The sequence below is a fragment of the Chiloscyllium punctatum genome, chromosome 48 (assembly GCF_047496795.1).
Source record: "Chiloscyllium punctatum isolate Juve2018m chromosome 48, sChiPun1.3, whole genome shotgun sequence".
Taxonomy (NCBI): Eukaryota; Metazoa; Chordata; class Chondrichthyes; order Orectolobiformes; family Hemiscylliidae; genus Chiloscyllium; species Chiloscyllium punctatum.
In genome coordinates, this window is record NC_092786.1 from 37,455,970 (window position 1) to 37,471,004 (window position 15,035).

Here is a 15,035-nt window from a genome sequence, read left to right on the forward strand (position 1 = left end):
TCAGTCTGTTCTTATAAGTCAAGCCCCAGAAACATCATTGTTTCTTTTTTTTTGCACCCTCTCTAGTTTAATAAAATCCTTCCTATAGCAGGGCAATTGGAATTGAATGCAGTCACCAAACATGGCCTTACCAATGTCTCATACAGCTGTATAATGACATCCCAACTCCAGTACTCAATGCTCTGACTGATGAAGGCAAGCATACCAAATGCCTTCTTCAACACTCTGTCTTCCACTTCCAAGGAACTCTGTATCTGTACCCTTAGATCTCTCTGTTCAATAACATTCCCCAGGGTCCAACCATGAACTGTGTAAGTTCTGTCCTGGTTCATATTACCAAAATGCATTTATAGAAATTAAACTCATTATTTCAAGCTCACAAAGCAAACTTTAGTTTTGCAGATAGTTTAGTGATTGAAAATGGTTCAGATCATTGCTTCCTTTTCCCCCCCGCCAGTGGGATAATATTTGCAGAGGAGTTCGTTATTCAACAATAGATAACCCACAGCTTCCTGATTTTCTTAATATTATTTAGCCAAGAGAACTATTTGCCAGGATGTATAAAGAAACTGCACAAGGCATGATAAGGTTCAAGACCATGACCTTATTGTTTCAAAGGGAATAAAATTCTTCTGCCAGCTTCATCCGATAACCTGTGGCCCCTTTATACAGTGGCAATAACAATGACGTTGTGAAGTGAATGAGGCAACAAGCCTGCCTCCAACATAACACAACCCAGTTGCTTGGTCTAAGCCATAATTATACAGCAGGCAGTGTCCAATGCTCATCCCCTGATCAGGGTATGGAGTACAGGTTGCCCAATCTCTGACTCATCCAATCCTTCACTTGGGGCTCTGGGCTCAGTTGCCTGAGAATTTGTCAAAAGAAAGTGCAAAGTGAGCACTAGGTGACGGAGCTTTCTACCCAGAGTCAGAACTCCACCAATAGGCAGTAGGCTCTCACTGCCGACCAGAGTCCACCCAGCTATCAGGAGACTCGCCAGCACTGAAGGAGTTCCAGCCTGCATTTCAGATACTGGAGAAACTCAGATAAAAATGAGCAGGAGTAGGCCATTTTGGCCCCGAAAGCCTGCCTGGCCATTGAATATGATATGACTGATTGTCCGACTCAGTGCCCTGTTCCAGCTTTCTCCTCCATACCCTTTGATCCCTTTAGCCATAGGAACCAAATCTAACTCTTTTTTGAAAGCATTCAATGCTTTGGGTTTAGCAGCTTTCCACTGAACAGAATTCCACATCTTCTCTCCACAGAGAAACAATGTCTCCATCTTGAGGTATCATCTCAGCGTTTTTTTCACTGAAGTGGGCAAAGAGATGATCGCAGTTGCTGGACCTCCATTGCTCCAGGAGGAATCTCAGCACAAAAGGAGCTTCGGTCACAACTGTAGCCGAGCAGTTACAGTGACGATTTTGTTTGGTGGTGGTTGGGGAGGGGGGGGTGAAAGAAGTTAAAAGTCTGTCATTCACAAGCCCCAGCCAGGAAGTAGCCTTGAGCTTTGAAGCCCAACTGAAATATCCAGCTCACCAGCCTCTGATTAATCACATTAATTGATCATTTGAATTGAGCTAACAAGTTTGTGAGCAGGTTACCGGCCATTTCTCTCCCAATCCCGGCCTCTTGGGAATGGGCAGGAGTTGGGATCGTCGCAGGGAACCAATGCCAGGGAACTCGGCGCCCACCCAGCTTCACTGTCCACCAACCCTGGCCTCAGCTGTCTGATTTTCCCATCAGCCTTTGTGAGAAATGGCTTCCCCCCCAAGTGCCACCATCACAGAGCTTGCTCCCAGTTCCAGCACATTAGCCTATTAAAGTGAACTCCACATCTGAGAACTTCACACAAAGCAAATCTCAATATTTTTAACAATGGAAATTCTACTTTCCTAAAGAATTCCCAGAGAAAGAAGAATGACCCATTTCAGTCACCTAGCATCTCAGGATATTTCCACCAGATGCCGCCTTACTCAATGCAGAGAAAACCTCCCTGTTCTCAGCACCAACCACAAGCTCAAGGGATTTTCATTGGCTCCTCCCACACCTAACTGACTTTCTCAGCCCTCTGGAGCATCTAGTTTTCATTAAATGCTTCCTTTAAAGCTGAACAATCACTCATACACAACCTACAACTTATCTCCTCTGTCTGCCTCGTCGTGGGAATATAAAGTGATATCGCCACAGTGTGAGTGACCTCAAACTATATCCACTAGAGCAATAGTAAAGCTGTAACATCCTACTGGAACTTGTACTTTCAATGCAACTTCTTAATCATAATGCAACCATTTTCCATATCTGTCATGGGAAGCAGTGGATAACTGGCACAAACATCTGGGGATTATGGAGTAGGAGAGGTGCAGGACCACTACCATCACTCCCTGATAAAATAAGTGATAATTGGTTACATAGCTTGAGAGGAACCACTACACATCAAGCATAACGTGAGCACATTAGTTCCCAAAATCTACACCAACTGGAATGAGAATTGAACCACATCCTAGTCATTTGGCCAACTAAGCTAACCAGCTCTATCCTTTTCCTATTCATTTACTCCTTTATAACACTAAATAATGTGCAAACTGAATAAAGGGCATGATGGCTCAGTGGTTAGCACTGTTACCTCACAGCGCCAGGGTCTGGCATTCGATTCCATCCTCAGGCAACTGTCTGTGTGGAGTTTGCACATTCTCCCTGTGTCTGCATGGGTTTGCTCCGGGTGCTCCGGTTTCCTCCCACAGTCCAAAAATGTGCAGGTTAGATGAATTGGCCATGCTTACAGTGCTCAAGGATGTGTAGGTTAGGTGCATTAATCAGGGGAAATGTAAAGTAATAGGGTAGGGGAATGGGTCTGGGTGGGATAGTCTTCGGAGGGTTGGACCAAATGGCCTGTTTCCACACTGTAGAGATTCTGTGATTCTAATTCATGTCAACCTCATAATTTAAAGTTGGCACCCTGTGCAAGATGGTATGGCAACGAGATGTCCTTTCAAAACCCACAAATCACTCTGCTGGACTGGGAGGAAGGATCACAAGATATCTGGTTGGTGACAGTGCTGGACTTCAAACTGACTCCAGCTGCAGGAAACAGGAAAGTCTGCAATAGGGCAGTGGAGGGGTCACTCAGACAATCCTCCCTGTTCAACGATGGGCAGGTTGATCTATTAAATTCTGGGCTCATCCACCTGGGTCTATGAACTATCAGCATTTTGGTATCTCTAAATTCTGCAGGGGATGGGGAAGCAGCCACCCAGGCCAATGAAAATACTTCAAAACAATCAGCAGCAAAAACAGTAAAGGTAGTTAACTAAGAAGATTTCCTCGTTAGCCACACACTTATGGATCACATATTAGATTTAAGTTTAACAGTACCAAATAAAGAGAGTTTGTAACCAGTTTAAAATGTATACTATTTATATGTGAAAGAGATGGTTTAAATAAACCTGCATTTACATTCTTTCATATATGGTCAGCTCCAGGTTGCCTAGAAACGATGCACCAAAATCTGAACAAATAAATGATGACGTTCCTTCTCTGGCAGTCAGTAGCCAAAGCACACAGGCACATTGGGACAGTGCACAATTTAGGGTTTGAGAAACATAAGGCCACAAGAAAAAAAACCTGTTATCCAATTAACAGAAATATGTGAGAGCCAGCTTCAGATAGAAACAAAGCCTTCAACCCAGTGGCTTTGGGAGATTGGAGTGAAGGACAATGTGGCCACAGTGTACTGTTGGCATGGACAAATAACCCCAGGATAGCAGAGTATAAATTGTACCTTGTGAAATCCATCTTACAAACTGAGCACAGCCCAATTGCAGGGACTAACATCTTGCACTCCAAGGACATGGAGAAATGTACAGTCTGATCCAAAACAGAGTCAAGTCATTTCACAGGCACCCCAGTTCCCATCTGGGTCAAATGCAAAGTTTTAAAGTTTAGGGATCCTCACAGAAATTGGTCATAATCAAACCTAACTACACTGATCTCACATGGCCCACAGCCTTGAATGCCGTGACATTTCAAATGCTCATTCAAGTATTTTTTAAAGGTTGTGAAGTTTCCCACTTCTACACTCCTTCCAGGCTGTGCATTTCAGGTGCCCACCAAAAAACTGTTCTCAAATCTCCTCTAAACCTCCTTAAGAATTGCATCTCCTCATTACTGACCCTTTAACAAAGCGGATCAACTATTTCCTATCCATCCTGCCCATGCCCCTCAACTAAGGTCCCTTCTCAGCTTTCTATTAAAAAAAATCCCTGAGCCTATTGAGCCACTGTTCATTGTTAAAATGCTCCAATCCAGGCAACATCTTGGTGAATCTCTTCTGTATCCCCTTCAAAGCAGTCACATCCCTCCTATGGTGTGGTGACCAGAACTGTACACAGTACTCCAGCTGTTGACTAACCAGAGTTTTGTACAGCTCCCACACGACCTCCCTGTTCTTATAATCATGACATGACTGATAAAGGCAAGTCTCTAGTATGACTTCCTAAACACCCTATTAACCTATCTTACAGCCTTTAGGGATCTGTGGATAAGCAGCCCATGATCCCTTTGTTCCTGAGATTCCAAATGTACTGCCACACATCGAATACTTCCTTCTCTTGTCACTTCTTCCAAAGTGCATCACCTCATACCTTCAGGGTTATATTCCATCTTCCACTGCTCTGCCCATCTGACCAATCACTCTTTACCCTCCTAAGACCATCCTCCTCACTATTAATCACCCGCCAATCTCTACATCATCTGCAAACTTACCTCCCATCTCCCCTCACCCCACAACATTTTCAACAATATTATTTATATACATTATGAGCAATAAGAGCCCAGCACCTGTTCTGGGGTACACCACTGGATACTGGCCTCCAGCCACACAACCTTATATTACTACATTCTGTTGCCTGCTATTATTGACCCCATCTTATGAAATTATCCTGGATCCATGTGTTTTTAACCTTCTTTATCAGTCTCCCATTTGGGACATTGTCAAAACTTTTGCTGAGATCCAAATAAACTACAAACTTGGTCACCTGCTTAGAATCTTTAATCAAATTTATTAGGCATGACCTGCTCTGACAAAGCCAGCCATGTTGACTATCTCGGATTAAACCTTGCCTGTCCAAGTGGAGATTCATTCTCTCCTTCAGAATTTTCAGCAATCATTCCCTGAGCACTGATGTGAGACTCACTGGTCTGTAATTCCCTTATTTATCTCGACTACCCTTCTTGAAAAGTGAAACTATGTTAGTTATGAAGCAGTCCTCTGGCTCCTTCCCTATGTTCATAAAGGAACTAGAAATATGGGTCAGAGCCCCTGTAATTGCCTCCCTCAGCTTCCACAGCAACCTAGGATACAACTCATGCAGACCTGGGTATTTGTTCACTGGTAAACCCATCAAAACCTCCATTAACAACTTATCAATATCCTCTGGCTCCACCCACAGATTCCTCACTTCATCCCTAATGCACCCTACTCTCTTCCTGGTTATCCTCTTCCCTTCGATGCACATAGTCATAGATGTACAGCAAGGAAACAGATCCCTCAGTCCAACTCATCCATGCCAACCAGATATCCCATCCTAATCTAGTCCCACCTGCCAGCACCCGGCCCATATCCCTCCAAACTCTTCCTATTCATATACCCATCCAGTTGCCTTTTAAATGTTGTAATTGTACCAGCCTCTACCACTTCCTCTGGCAGCCCATTCCACACGTGCATCACCCTCTGTGTGAAAAAGTTGCCCGGTGGGTCTCTTTTATATCTTTCCCGTCTCACCCTAAACATATGCCCTCTAGTTCTGGAATCCCCCACATCAGGGAAAAGACCTTGTCTATGCTCCCTATCTATGCCCCTCATGATTTTATAAACCTCTATAATGTCACCCCCTCAGCCTCCAGGGAAAACAGCCCCAGCCTGTTCAACCTCTCCCTATAGCTCAAATCCTCCAACCCTGGCAACATGCTTGTAAATCTTTTCTGAACCCTTTCAAGTTTCACAAAATCCCCCAATAGGAAGGAGACTAGAATTGCATGCAATATTTCAAAAGTGGCCTCACCAATGTCCTGTACAGCCACAACATCACCTCCCAACTCCTGTACTCAATACTCTGACCAATGAAGGAAAGCCTTCTTCACTATCCTACCTACCTGCGACTCCACTTCCAAGGAGCTATGAACCTGCACTCCAAGGTCTTTGTATAAGTCCTGCTAAGATTTGCCTTCCCAAAATGCAGCACTTCACATTTATCTAACTTAAATTCCATCTGCCACTTCTCAGCCCATTGGCCCATGTGATCAAGATCCCATTGTAATATGAGGTAACCTTCTTCACTGCCCACTACACCTCCAATTTTGGTGTCATCTGCAAACTTATTAACTATACCTCTTATGCTCACATCCAAATCATTGATATAAATGACGAAAAGTAGTGGACCCAGCACCGATCCTTGTGGCACTCCACTGGTCACAGGCCTCCAGTCTGAAAAACAACCCTCCACCACTACTCTCTGTCTTCCACCATGGAGCCAGTTCTGTATCCAAATGGCTAGTTGTCCCTGTATTCTGTGAGATCTAGCTTTGCTCACCAGTCTCCCATGGGGAACCTTGTCGATAGTTTTACTGAAGTCCATATAGATTACTTCAACTTCCCTGCCCTCATCAATCCTCATTGTTACTTCTTCAAAAAACTCAATCAAGTTTATCTGACATGATTTCCCACACACAAAGCCATGTTGACTATCCCTAATCAGTCTTTGCCTTTCCAAATACATGTACATCCTGTCCCTCAGGATTCCCTCCAACAACTTCCACATGGGTCACAGCTCCCTGGCTTGTCCTTACCGCCTTTCTTAAATAGTGGCACCATGTTTGTCAACCTCAGTCTCACCTGTGACTATCGATGATATGAATATCTCAGCAAAAGGCCCAACAATCACTTCCCTAGCTTCTAGGGTACACCTGATCAGATCCTGAGGATTTATCCACTTTTAAGCATTTTAAGACATCCATCACTTCCTCCTCTGTCATATGGACATTTTTCAAGATGTCACCATCTATTTCCATACACTCTATATCTTCCATGTCCTTTTCCACAGTAAAAACTGATGCAAAATACTCGTTTAGTATCTCTCCCATCTCCTGCGGCTCCATACAAGCGTCTCCTTGCTGATCTTTGAGGGGCCCTGTTCTCTCCCCAGTTACTGTTTTGTCCTTAATGTATTTGTAAAAACCCTTTGAATTCTCCTTAACTCTGTCTGCCGAAGCTATCTCATGTCCCCTTTTTGCCCTCCTAATTTTCCTCTTGAGTATACTCCTACTGCCTTTATATTCTTCTAAGGATTCACTCGATCTCTCCTGTCTATACCTTACATATGCTTCCTTCTTTTTCTTAAGCAAAACCTCAATTTCTTTAGTCATCCAGCATTGCCCATACCTACCAGCCTTCCCTTTCACCCTGACAGGAACATACTTTCTCTGGACTCTCATTATCTCATTTCTGAAGGCTTCCCATTTTCCAGCCATACCTCTATCTGCAAACATCTGCCCCAATCAGCTTTTGAAAGTTCTTGCCTAATACAGTCAAAACTGGCCTTTCGCCAATTTAGAACTTCAACTTTTAGATCTGGTCTATCCTTTTCCATCACTATTTTAAAACAAATAGAATTATGGTCGCTGACCCCAAAGTGCTCCCCCACTGACACCTCAGTCCCTGCCCTGCCTTATTTCCCAAGAGTAGGTCAAGTTTTGCACCTTCTCTAGTTGGTACATCCACACACTGAATCAGAAAATTGTCTGGTACATGCTTAACAAATTCCTCTCCATCTAAACCCTTAACACTACGGCAGTCCCAGTCAAAGTTTGTCAAGTTAAAATCTCCTAACATAACCATCCTATTATTCTTACAGATAGCTGAGATCTCCTTTCTCAATTTCCCTCTCACTATTAGCGGGTCTATAATACAATCCCAATAAGGTGATCATCTCTTTCTTATTTGTCAGTTCCACCCAAATAACTTCCCTGGATATAGGTCCAGGAATATCCTCCCTCAGCACAGCTATCCCCTATAAAAATGCCACTCCCCCGCCCCTCTTGCCTCCCTTTCTATCCTTCCTGTAGCATTTGTATCCTGGAACATTAAGCTGCCAGTCCTGTTCATCTCTGAGCCATGCTTCTATAATTGCTATGCAATCCCGGTCCCATGTTTCTAACCATGTCCTGAGTTCATCTGCCTTCCCTGTTAGGCCCCTTGCATTGAAATAAATACATTTTAATTTATCAGTCCTACCTTCTTCTCTGCTTTGTCCCTGTCTGCCCTGACTGTTTGATTCACTTCTTTTCTCAACAGTACCAGTCTTAGATTGATCTTTTCCCACTCGCACCCTGCATCCCACCACACATTCTCCTCCAATCTTACTAGTTTAAATCCTCCTGAGCAGCTCTAGCAAATCGCCCTGCCAGTATATTAGACCCTTTCCAACAAGAAAATCCAATGATCCAAAAATGTGAATCCTTCTCCCATACATCAGCTCCTCAGCCCATGCATTCATCTGCTCTATCCTCCTATTCCTACCCTCACCAATTCATAGTACCGGGAGTAATCCTGATTTTATTACCATTGAGGACCTCCTTTCTAAATTCCTGCTGAACTCCCTTCATTCGCCCTTCAGAATCTCATCCTTTTCCCTTCTGGGATATTCTGGGATTCTCCCTAATTTTACCCACCAGTGTTTTCTCATGCCCCCTTGTTGCTCTCTTAATTGCTTTATTAAGTTCGTCCCTGCACTTTCTAGACTCGACTAGGACTTCCATTGATTTATTCCCTTTGTATCTGCTTGAGCATCTTTTTTTTTGCTAGTCAGTGCCAGGCTTTCGCATTCAAGATTCTTTTGTGGTAGCTGAGGCTAATGAAATAGAAATTTTTATTAAAATAACATTTGAAAATCATCCAGTAGACAAAGAGAACATTAACATTAACATAATACAAGAAAGAGATAGAGTGCTTGTGGCATCATGTAAAGATAACAATCTTTCTCTCAACATCACAGTGGCTCAGTGGTCAGCACTGCTGCCTCACAGCACCAGCGTCCCAGGTTCGATTCCACCCTCTGGTGACTGTCTGTGTGGAATTTGCACATTCTCCCTGTGTCTGCGTGGGTTTCCTCCGAGTGCTCCGGTTTCCTCCCATAGTCCAAAGATGTGCAGGTCCAAAGATGTCCATTGTGTTAGGTGCATTAGTCAGAGGGAAATGGGTCTGGGTGGGTTACTCTTCGGAGGGTCGGTGTGGACTTGTTGGGCCAAAGGGCCTGTTTCCACACTGTAGGGAATCTAACATAATCTAACCTAATCAGCAAAATGAAACAGCTGGTCATTGAATTCAGGAAGCAAGGTGGAGTGCAGGCCCCTTGTCTACATCATGGAGCTGAATTGTAGATGGTCGAGAGCATCAAGTTCCTCGGAGCGATGATCACCAACGATCTGTCCTGGCCCATCCACATTGATGCCAAGAAAGCACAAGGCTTCTACTTCTTCAGGAGGCTAAGGAAATTCAGCGTGTCCATAAAGACTCTGACCAATGTTTATAGATGCATCATAAAAAGCGTTCTATCTGGATGCATCACGGCTTGGTATGACAACTGCTCCGCCCAGGACCGTAAGAAACTACAGAGAGTTGTGAACACAACCCAGTCCATCATGCAAGCCAACCTTCCATCCATTGACACCATCTATACTCCTCTCTGCCTCAAGAAGGCAACCAATAGAATCAAAGACCCCTCCCATCCTGCTTATAATCTCATCCAACCTTTTCCATTGGGCAGAAGATACAAAACCTTAAATACGTATGCCGACAGATTCAAGAACAGCTTATTTCCCGCTTTATGAGACTTCTGAATAGACCTCACAAATTTAAAATTTAATGTTGATTTCACTCTTTGTGCAGCCAAAACATTGTATTCCTCACTCTGTTCTATTACCCTAAAGCACTTTGTACGATATGATCTGCCTGTACTGCACACAAAATGAAACTTTTCACTGTACCTAGGTGCATGTGACAATAATAAATCAAATCCAATAACTGAATAACTATGACTATCGCTCACAGGATAGTCAGTCTTCCAAGGACTTATCTTTGGGATTCTGGTGATAAGAAAGGAGCTCTGCTTTAGTCACTATTAACACTCAAACTGCCTGTGGAGGGACGACAGGGACTAACAAAAAACTTGTCAATGAAACTTCACATTAAAAGGGTTCCAAACGTACAATGGATCCCAACAATATTCTAAAAGTCAATTCAATCAATTATTTATTTCATGGTTTTATTTGCAGGCTGACATCAGGAAGCCAAAAATAATTTTAAATCCATACGAGAATGAAGGGTCAGATTGAAAAGGCTGGCATTTGAAGTTGAGCATTATCAGCCTCGATCCTATGGGTGATGCAGCAGACTGTTTGAGCTGAATGGCCTATGGCTGTTCCCTACACCACTTTATGGACAAAGAAAGTTGCCAGATTGCCATAGAATTTTTTTTTAAAGACAAGGGAGAACAATCTGGTCAACATGTTCCACACACAGACATTAGTGCTTCAAAGTGCAGGTGTAGCCCACAATGTCTCTCAGTTTTTAAAATTAAAACTATCAGCATTCCAAGGCAGCAGCAGCAGTTCCTTAGTGCAACAATCAATGCAGCACTGCTCATGATCCGACAACCTTTTCAAAACCTATCCTCCACTAATTTGTTGGACCATCATCTTTATGCCAGTGTTAACTCTCTCAAGCAACTTCCCTGATCTTTAGTAGAAAAATAAAACAGTAGCCATGGATTTTAATCCAGAATTAATTGGAATGTGTACTGCAGCTTCCCCAAGGAGCAACACAGGGTTGGGCTGGTTACAGTCAGTGTGGGAGGGCAATTATAATAAAACATTTAAACACATCATGTGGAGCGACGCGAGGCAAGCGAGCTGTTAATGAGAAATAATAGCTAGCTTATCTGTTGCAACAGGGTCGCTGTTAAAAAAAAATCAAGGACAGAATCATTCCCATTCACCTGCTGTTAAAAAAAATCTAAAGGCAATTCAATTAAAAAAACACGAATAAAAGCATTTCCAGGATGCCTTTTTTATATATAAAAGACAACCGAGGTGGGGGACATACTGGAACAAAAAATTGGTTAGTGTTGAAGTTACACACACTTTTTGAATGAAGAAAAGGAGGAAGTTGTTCCAATCTTGCTGAATGTGGAAGTCCTGCTGCTGCTAATACACATATATCCATGGGGGCTTACTGTAACTCATCCTACACATCCACACGTGCTCAACAGCTTTGTAAACACAAGTGATTCCAGATCCAACAAAGCAGCAATATTGAAACTCATTACTGCAGATGCCGGGATCCGGACTGAAAACAAACTGAATGCTGATGAAGAGTCACCCTGACTCGAAATGTTAGCTTTTCTCTCGCCACAGATGCTGCCTGACCCACCAGCAACTTTTTTTTGTTTCCATTCAAAGCGGTAACGTAGATAGTTGAGGTGGTCGGTTAAAAAATAAGCTGGTCAGGGAACTGGAGCATCATGGTGAGATGTGACCGGTGACAACTCCCCAGACCCACTCAGCAGTTCTGTGTAAGCGGCTTGCACTGTATCAGCCACAACACGAGGGATAGTGTGCCACGCTGGTAGTATCCCTGCCTCTGAGCCAAGAGGCGTCAATCAAGTCCCAGAGGAGAATGTAACCTCTCTGAACAGGGCGATTAGAAAATGTCATGACTGCTGCACGTCAGGCCCATGACATGAATGGAGAGAGATTTTCACCAGGTCACAATTCCAAACCCCCACAGACAGGCACAAAACACAGAGTTATTGCAGAGAGACTGCAGTTTGGGAAAATACAAACGATCACTTTTATAGGTTCCTCTATAAACACAACACAGTACTGCAGACATGTCGAGTGCTGTACTTTATCTTGGAAAGGTGCAGTTTTGGTTTCCTTGCAATCTCCAGCTCCCTGACACTTGCCTCCCATCGCCTCCTCTCCCCACGCTGTCGGAAAGTGCGACAGGAGACCCATGGAGAAACAACAAAATAAAAATCCCAATGTCTGGAGACAGATTCTACAAAAACCGTGGGTTGGAGTCACCAAGACTAATCCTCCCTGGTTACGGGCCGTGATATTAATACCAAACTAGAGCCACGTCGGTTGTCTCGCTCAAATCGTGTGGAGCAAGTGGCTATGAACTTTTTTTTTATTAATTAAGCAGCAACAAAACGTGCCACTAATCTCCAGAGTTTGGAAAGAACAAGGAGGTGGATGACAAAGTGCAGCCGAGGTGGAAAGAAACCCCAAGTCCTGTTGCAGTAAGTTCCTGGCACAGCCCACGTCATTCTGTACAGGCACAACCCTGTTTATTTCAGGAGGTACCGAGTTAAAAGCCAAACAAAAACTTGTCTATTTCAGGTAATTTCCTTTGTCTGAAACAGATCAGACCAGAGATTCCTTACAGAACAGGATCACAAACAGATTTCAATATTTGCAGCAACCTAAAACAAAACTTCATTAAACTAGATAAAAACATTTGACAGACACTAAACATTCCACAATTTGGGTTCAGTTCACAATTGTACAAACTACCTTCCAGTCAGCTATTCCCTCTCACTGGTGACTCGCTGCTACAGCTCAGCCAGTTTCACCTCACTCACTGGTTACACGCGGAAACAGCTCCAGCTCAGACTTCTTGCATTTAAGTGCACTCCGATTCATCTCACATCCTTCCTCTTTTGGGGGCAAAGTGGTTTTCTCCGTCAGTATAACATCACTTCCCGTAACAGGGCTCCACCTCTCTGCCGCAGGAGCAGCCGTCCCTTAGCAACCAGCTGAAATGTGACTGGTGGTGAGTCAGTATCTCCGGCTGACACAGCTTCTGCTGTCTCTCTGCTTCTAGTCGGCTATGACCAAATTGTATTTTTTTCTCTCTGAAGCCCCTTACTATAAAAACTATTTCTAATCAACTTGTCTACCGGGTTAAAAGCAAAGTTGCCATAGTCTTACTCGACCATCTGCCTGCTCTCTCATTCCAGGTGGTGGGTTAACCTGAGGGTCACCATGCCTCAGGTGAGGAGTGAGGGGAGAAGGTGAGGAGAGTTCTTCATACTAATCTCAGTCAGTGTAGGAATTGAACCCACACTGTTTAACATCACTCGCCAGCCATAAAACCAACTGAGCCAACCAATCCCCTCCCTGTATGTGAGATCTGAACTCCTAACCTCAGAAGATAAAAGTGAGGACTGCAGATGCTGGAGATCAGAGTCTAGTTTGGAGTGGTGTTGGAAAAGCACAGGTCAGACAGCATCTGAGGAACAGGAAAATCGACATTTCAGGCAAAAGCCCTTCATTCCTGATGAAGGGCTTTTGCCTGAAACGTCGACTTACCTGCTCCACGGATGCTGCCTGACCTGCTGTGCTTTTCCAGCACTACTCTAATCTGGACTCCTAACCTCAGAAGTAGAGCATCTGGGCAGGTTAGACTTGGACTTGGGTCTTCTGTCCCTGACGCAGGGATGGTGTCGCTGTCCCCCAGGAACCGAGTACCATATTCTTATCAAAGTGAAGTTCGATAATAAAAGATTTGGATGGAGGTTTACAGAATCCTGAGCAGGCTGGATCAGGATGACAGGGAGAAGCTGTTCCCCTTCATAAAAGGAACACAAACAAGAGGAGCTTAGATTGAATGCGACATGCCAAAGAAGCAAGGATGATGGGAGAAAAGTCACAGAGGAAAGTTAGGGTATGGAATGCACTGCCTGGAAATGTCATAGAGTCATAGAGATGTACAGCACGGAAACAGACCCTTCAGGCCAACTCATCCATGCTGACTAGACATCCTAACCCAATCCAATCCCATTTGCCAGCACTTGGAAGAAGGTCCCTCTAAAACCCTTCCTATTCATATACTCATCCAGATGCCTTTTAAATGTTGTAATTGTACCAGCCTCCACCACTTCCTCTGGCAGCTCACGCACTACCCTGTGCATTAAAAAGTTGTCTCTTAGGTCCCTTTTAAACTTTTACCCTCTCACCCTAAACCTATGCCCTCTAGTTCTGGACGCCCCACCTCAGGGAAAAGACTTTGTCTCATTACCCTATCCATGCACCTCATGATTTTATAAACCTCTATAAGGTCACCACTCAGCCTCCGATGCTCCAAGGAAAACAGCCCCAGCCTATTCAACCTCTCCCTGTAGCTCAAATCCTCCAACCCTAGCAACTTCCTTATAAATCTTTTCTGAGCCCTTTCAAGTTTCACAACATCCTTCTGACAGAAGGGAGACCAGAATTGAATGCAATATTCCAAAAGTGGCCTAACCAATGTCCTGTATATAATGGAAGAAGGTTCAGTTGAGGCATTCAAGAAGACATTGGATGATTATTTGGATAGAAATAGTGTGCAAGGGTCCAGGGGAAAGGCAGGAGGTTTGCACTATGTAGTGATGATCATTTGAGTGCTGGCACGATGGGCCAATTGACAACGTAATGATTGTGTGATCCTATGATTGTGTTTCCCATGTTAAAATGTATAAAATGATGTGGCAAAGGTTTAACCTCAGAGGGCCTGGCCACAGAGAGATTTGTACTGAGATGGTCTGTTCCTGCATGTCTGTTTCCCTTTCCTGAACAATGGGCTAAGCATATAGGTGAAAAGAACACCTGTTCATCGAAAGGTCCCAATTGAAAGAAAGACTTTCATTTGTACAGTGCTTTTCACAGCCACCAGGCATCGCAAAGTACTTTACAGCCAATGGAGCACTTTTGTATTTAGTCACAATCAGAAAGTAAGAAACACAGGAGCCAACATGTGCACAGCAAGATTCCAGAGATAGCAATGTATTAATTTTTGTTTCATAATGTTGATTGAGCAATCAATGTCAGTCAGAACATCAGGGACAACTCCCCTTCCTTCTTTGGAAACCATGCTAAGAGGATTTTCTACAACCACGCTGGCAGGCAGGACCTCAGTTTGACATCTCACC

The 15,035-nt window shown here is 43.8% G+C and overlaps 1 protein-coding gene across 9 annotated transcripts in view; it reads right to left on the minus strand.

Annotated features, from left to right (window-relative positions):
- rab27a (RAB27A, member RAS oncogene family) overlaps window positions 1-12,810 on the minus strand; it is a 134,577-nt gene extending 121,767 nt beyond the window's left edge. For 2 of the 9 annotated variants that reach the window (XM_072564961.1, XM_072564962.1), the window contains exon 1: window positions 12,640-12,810. The gene's annotated coding sequence lies outside the window, so the exon portion shown is untranslated. Of the gene's footprint in view, window positions 1-12,636 lie in introns of all 9 variants that reach the window. The other 7 variants (XM_072564968.1, XM_072564967.1, XM_072564969.1 and 4 more) reach the window with 5 other exon arrangements.
- Window positions 12,811-15,035: the final 2,225 nt, after the last annotated feature.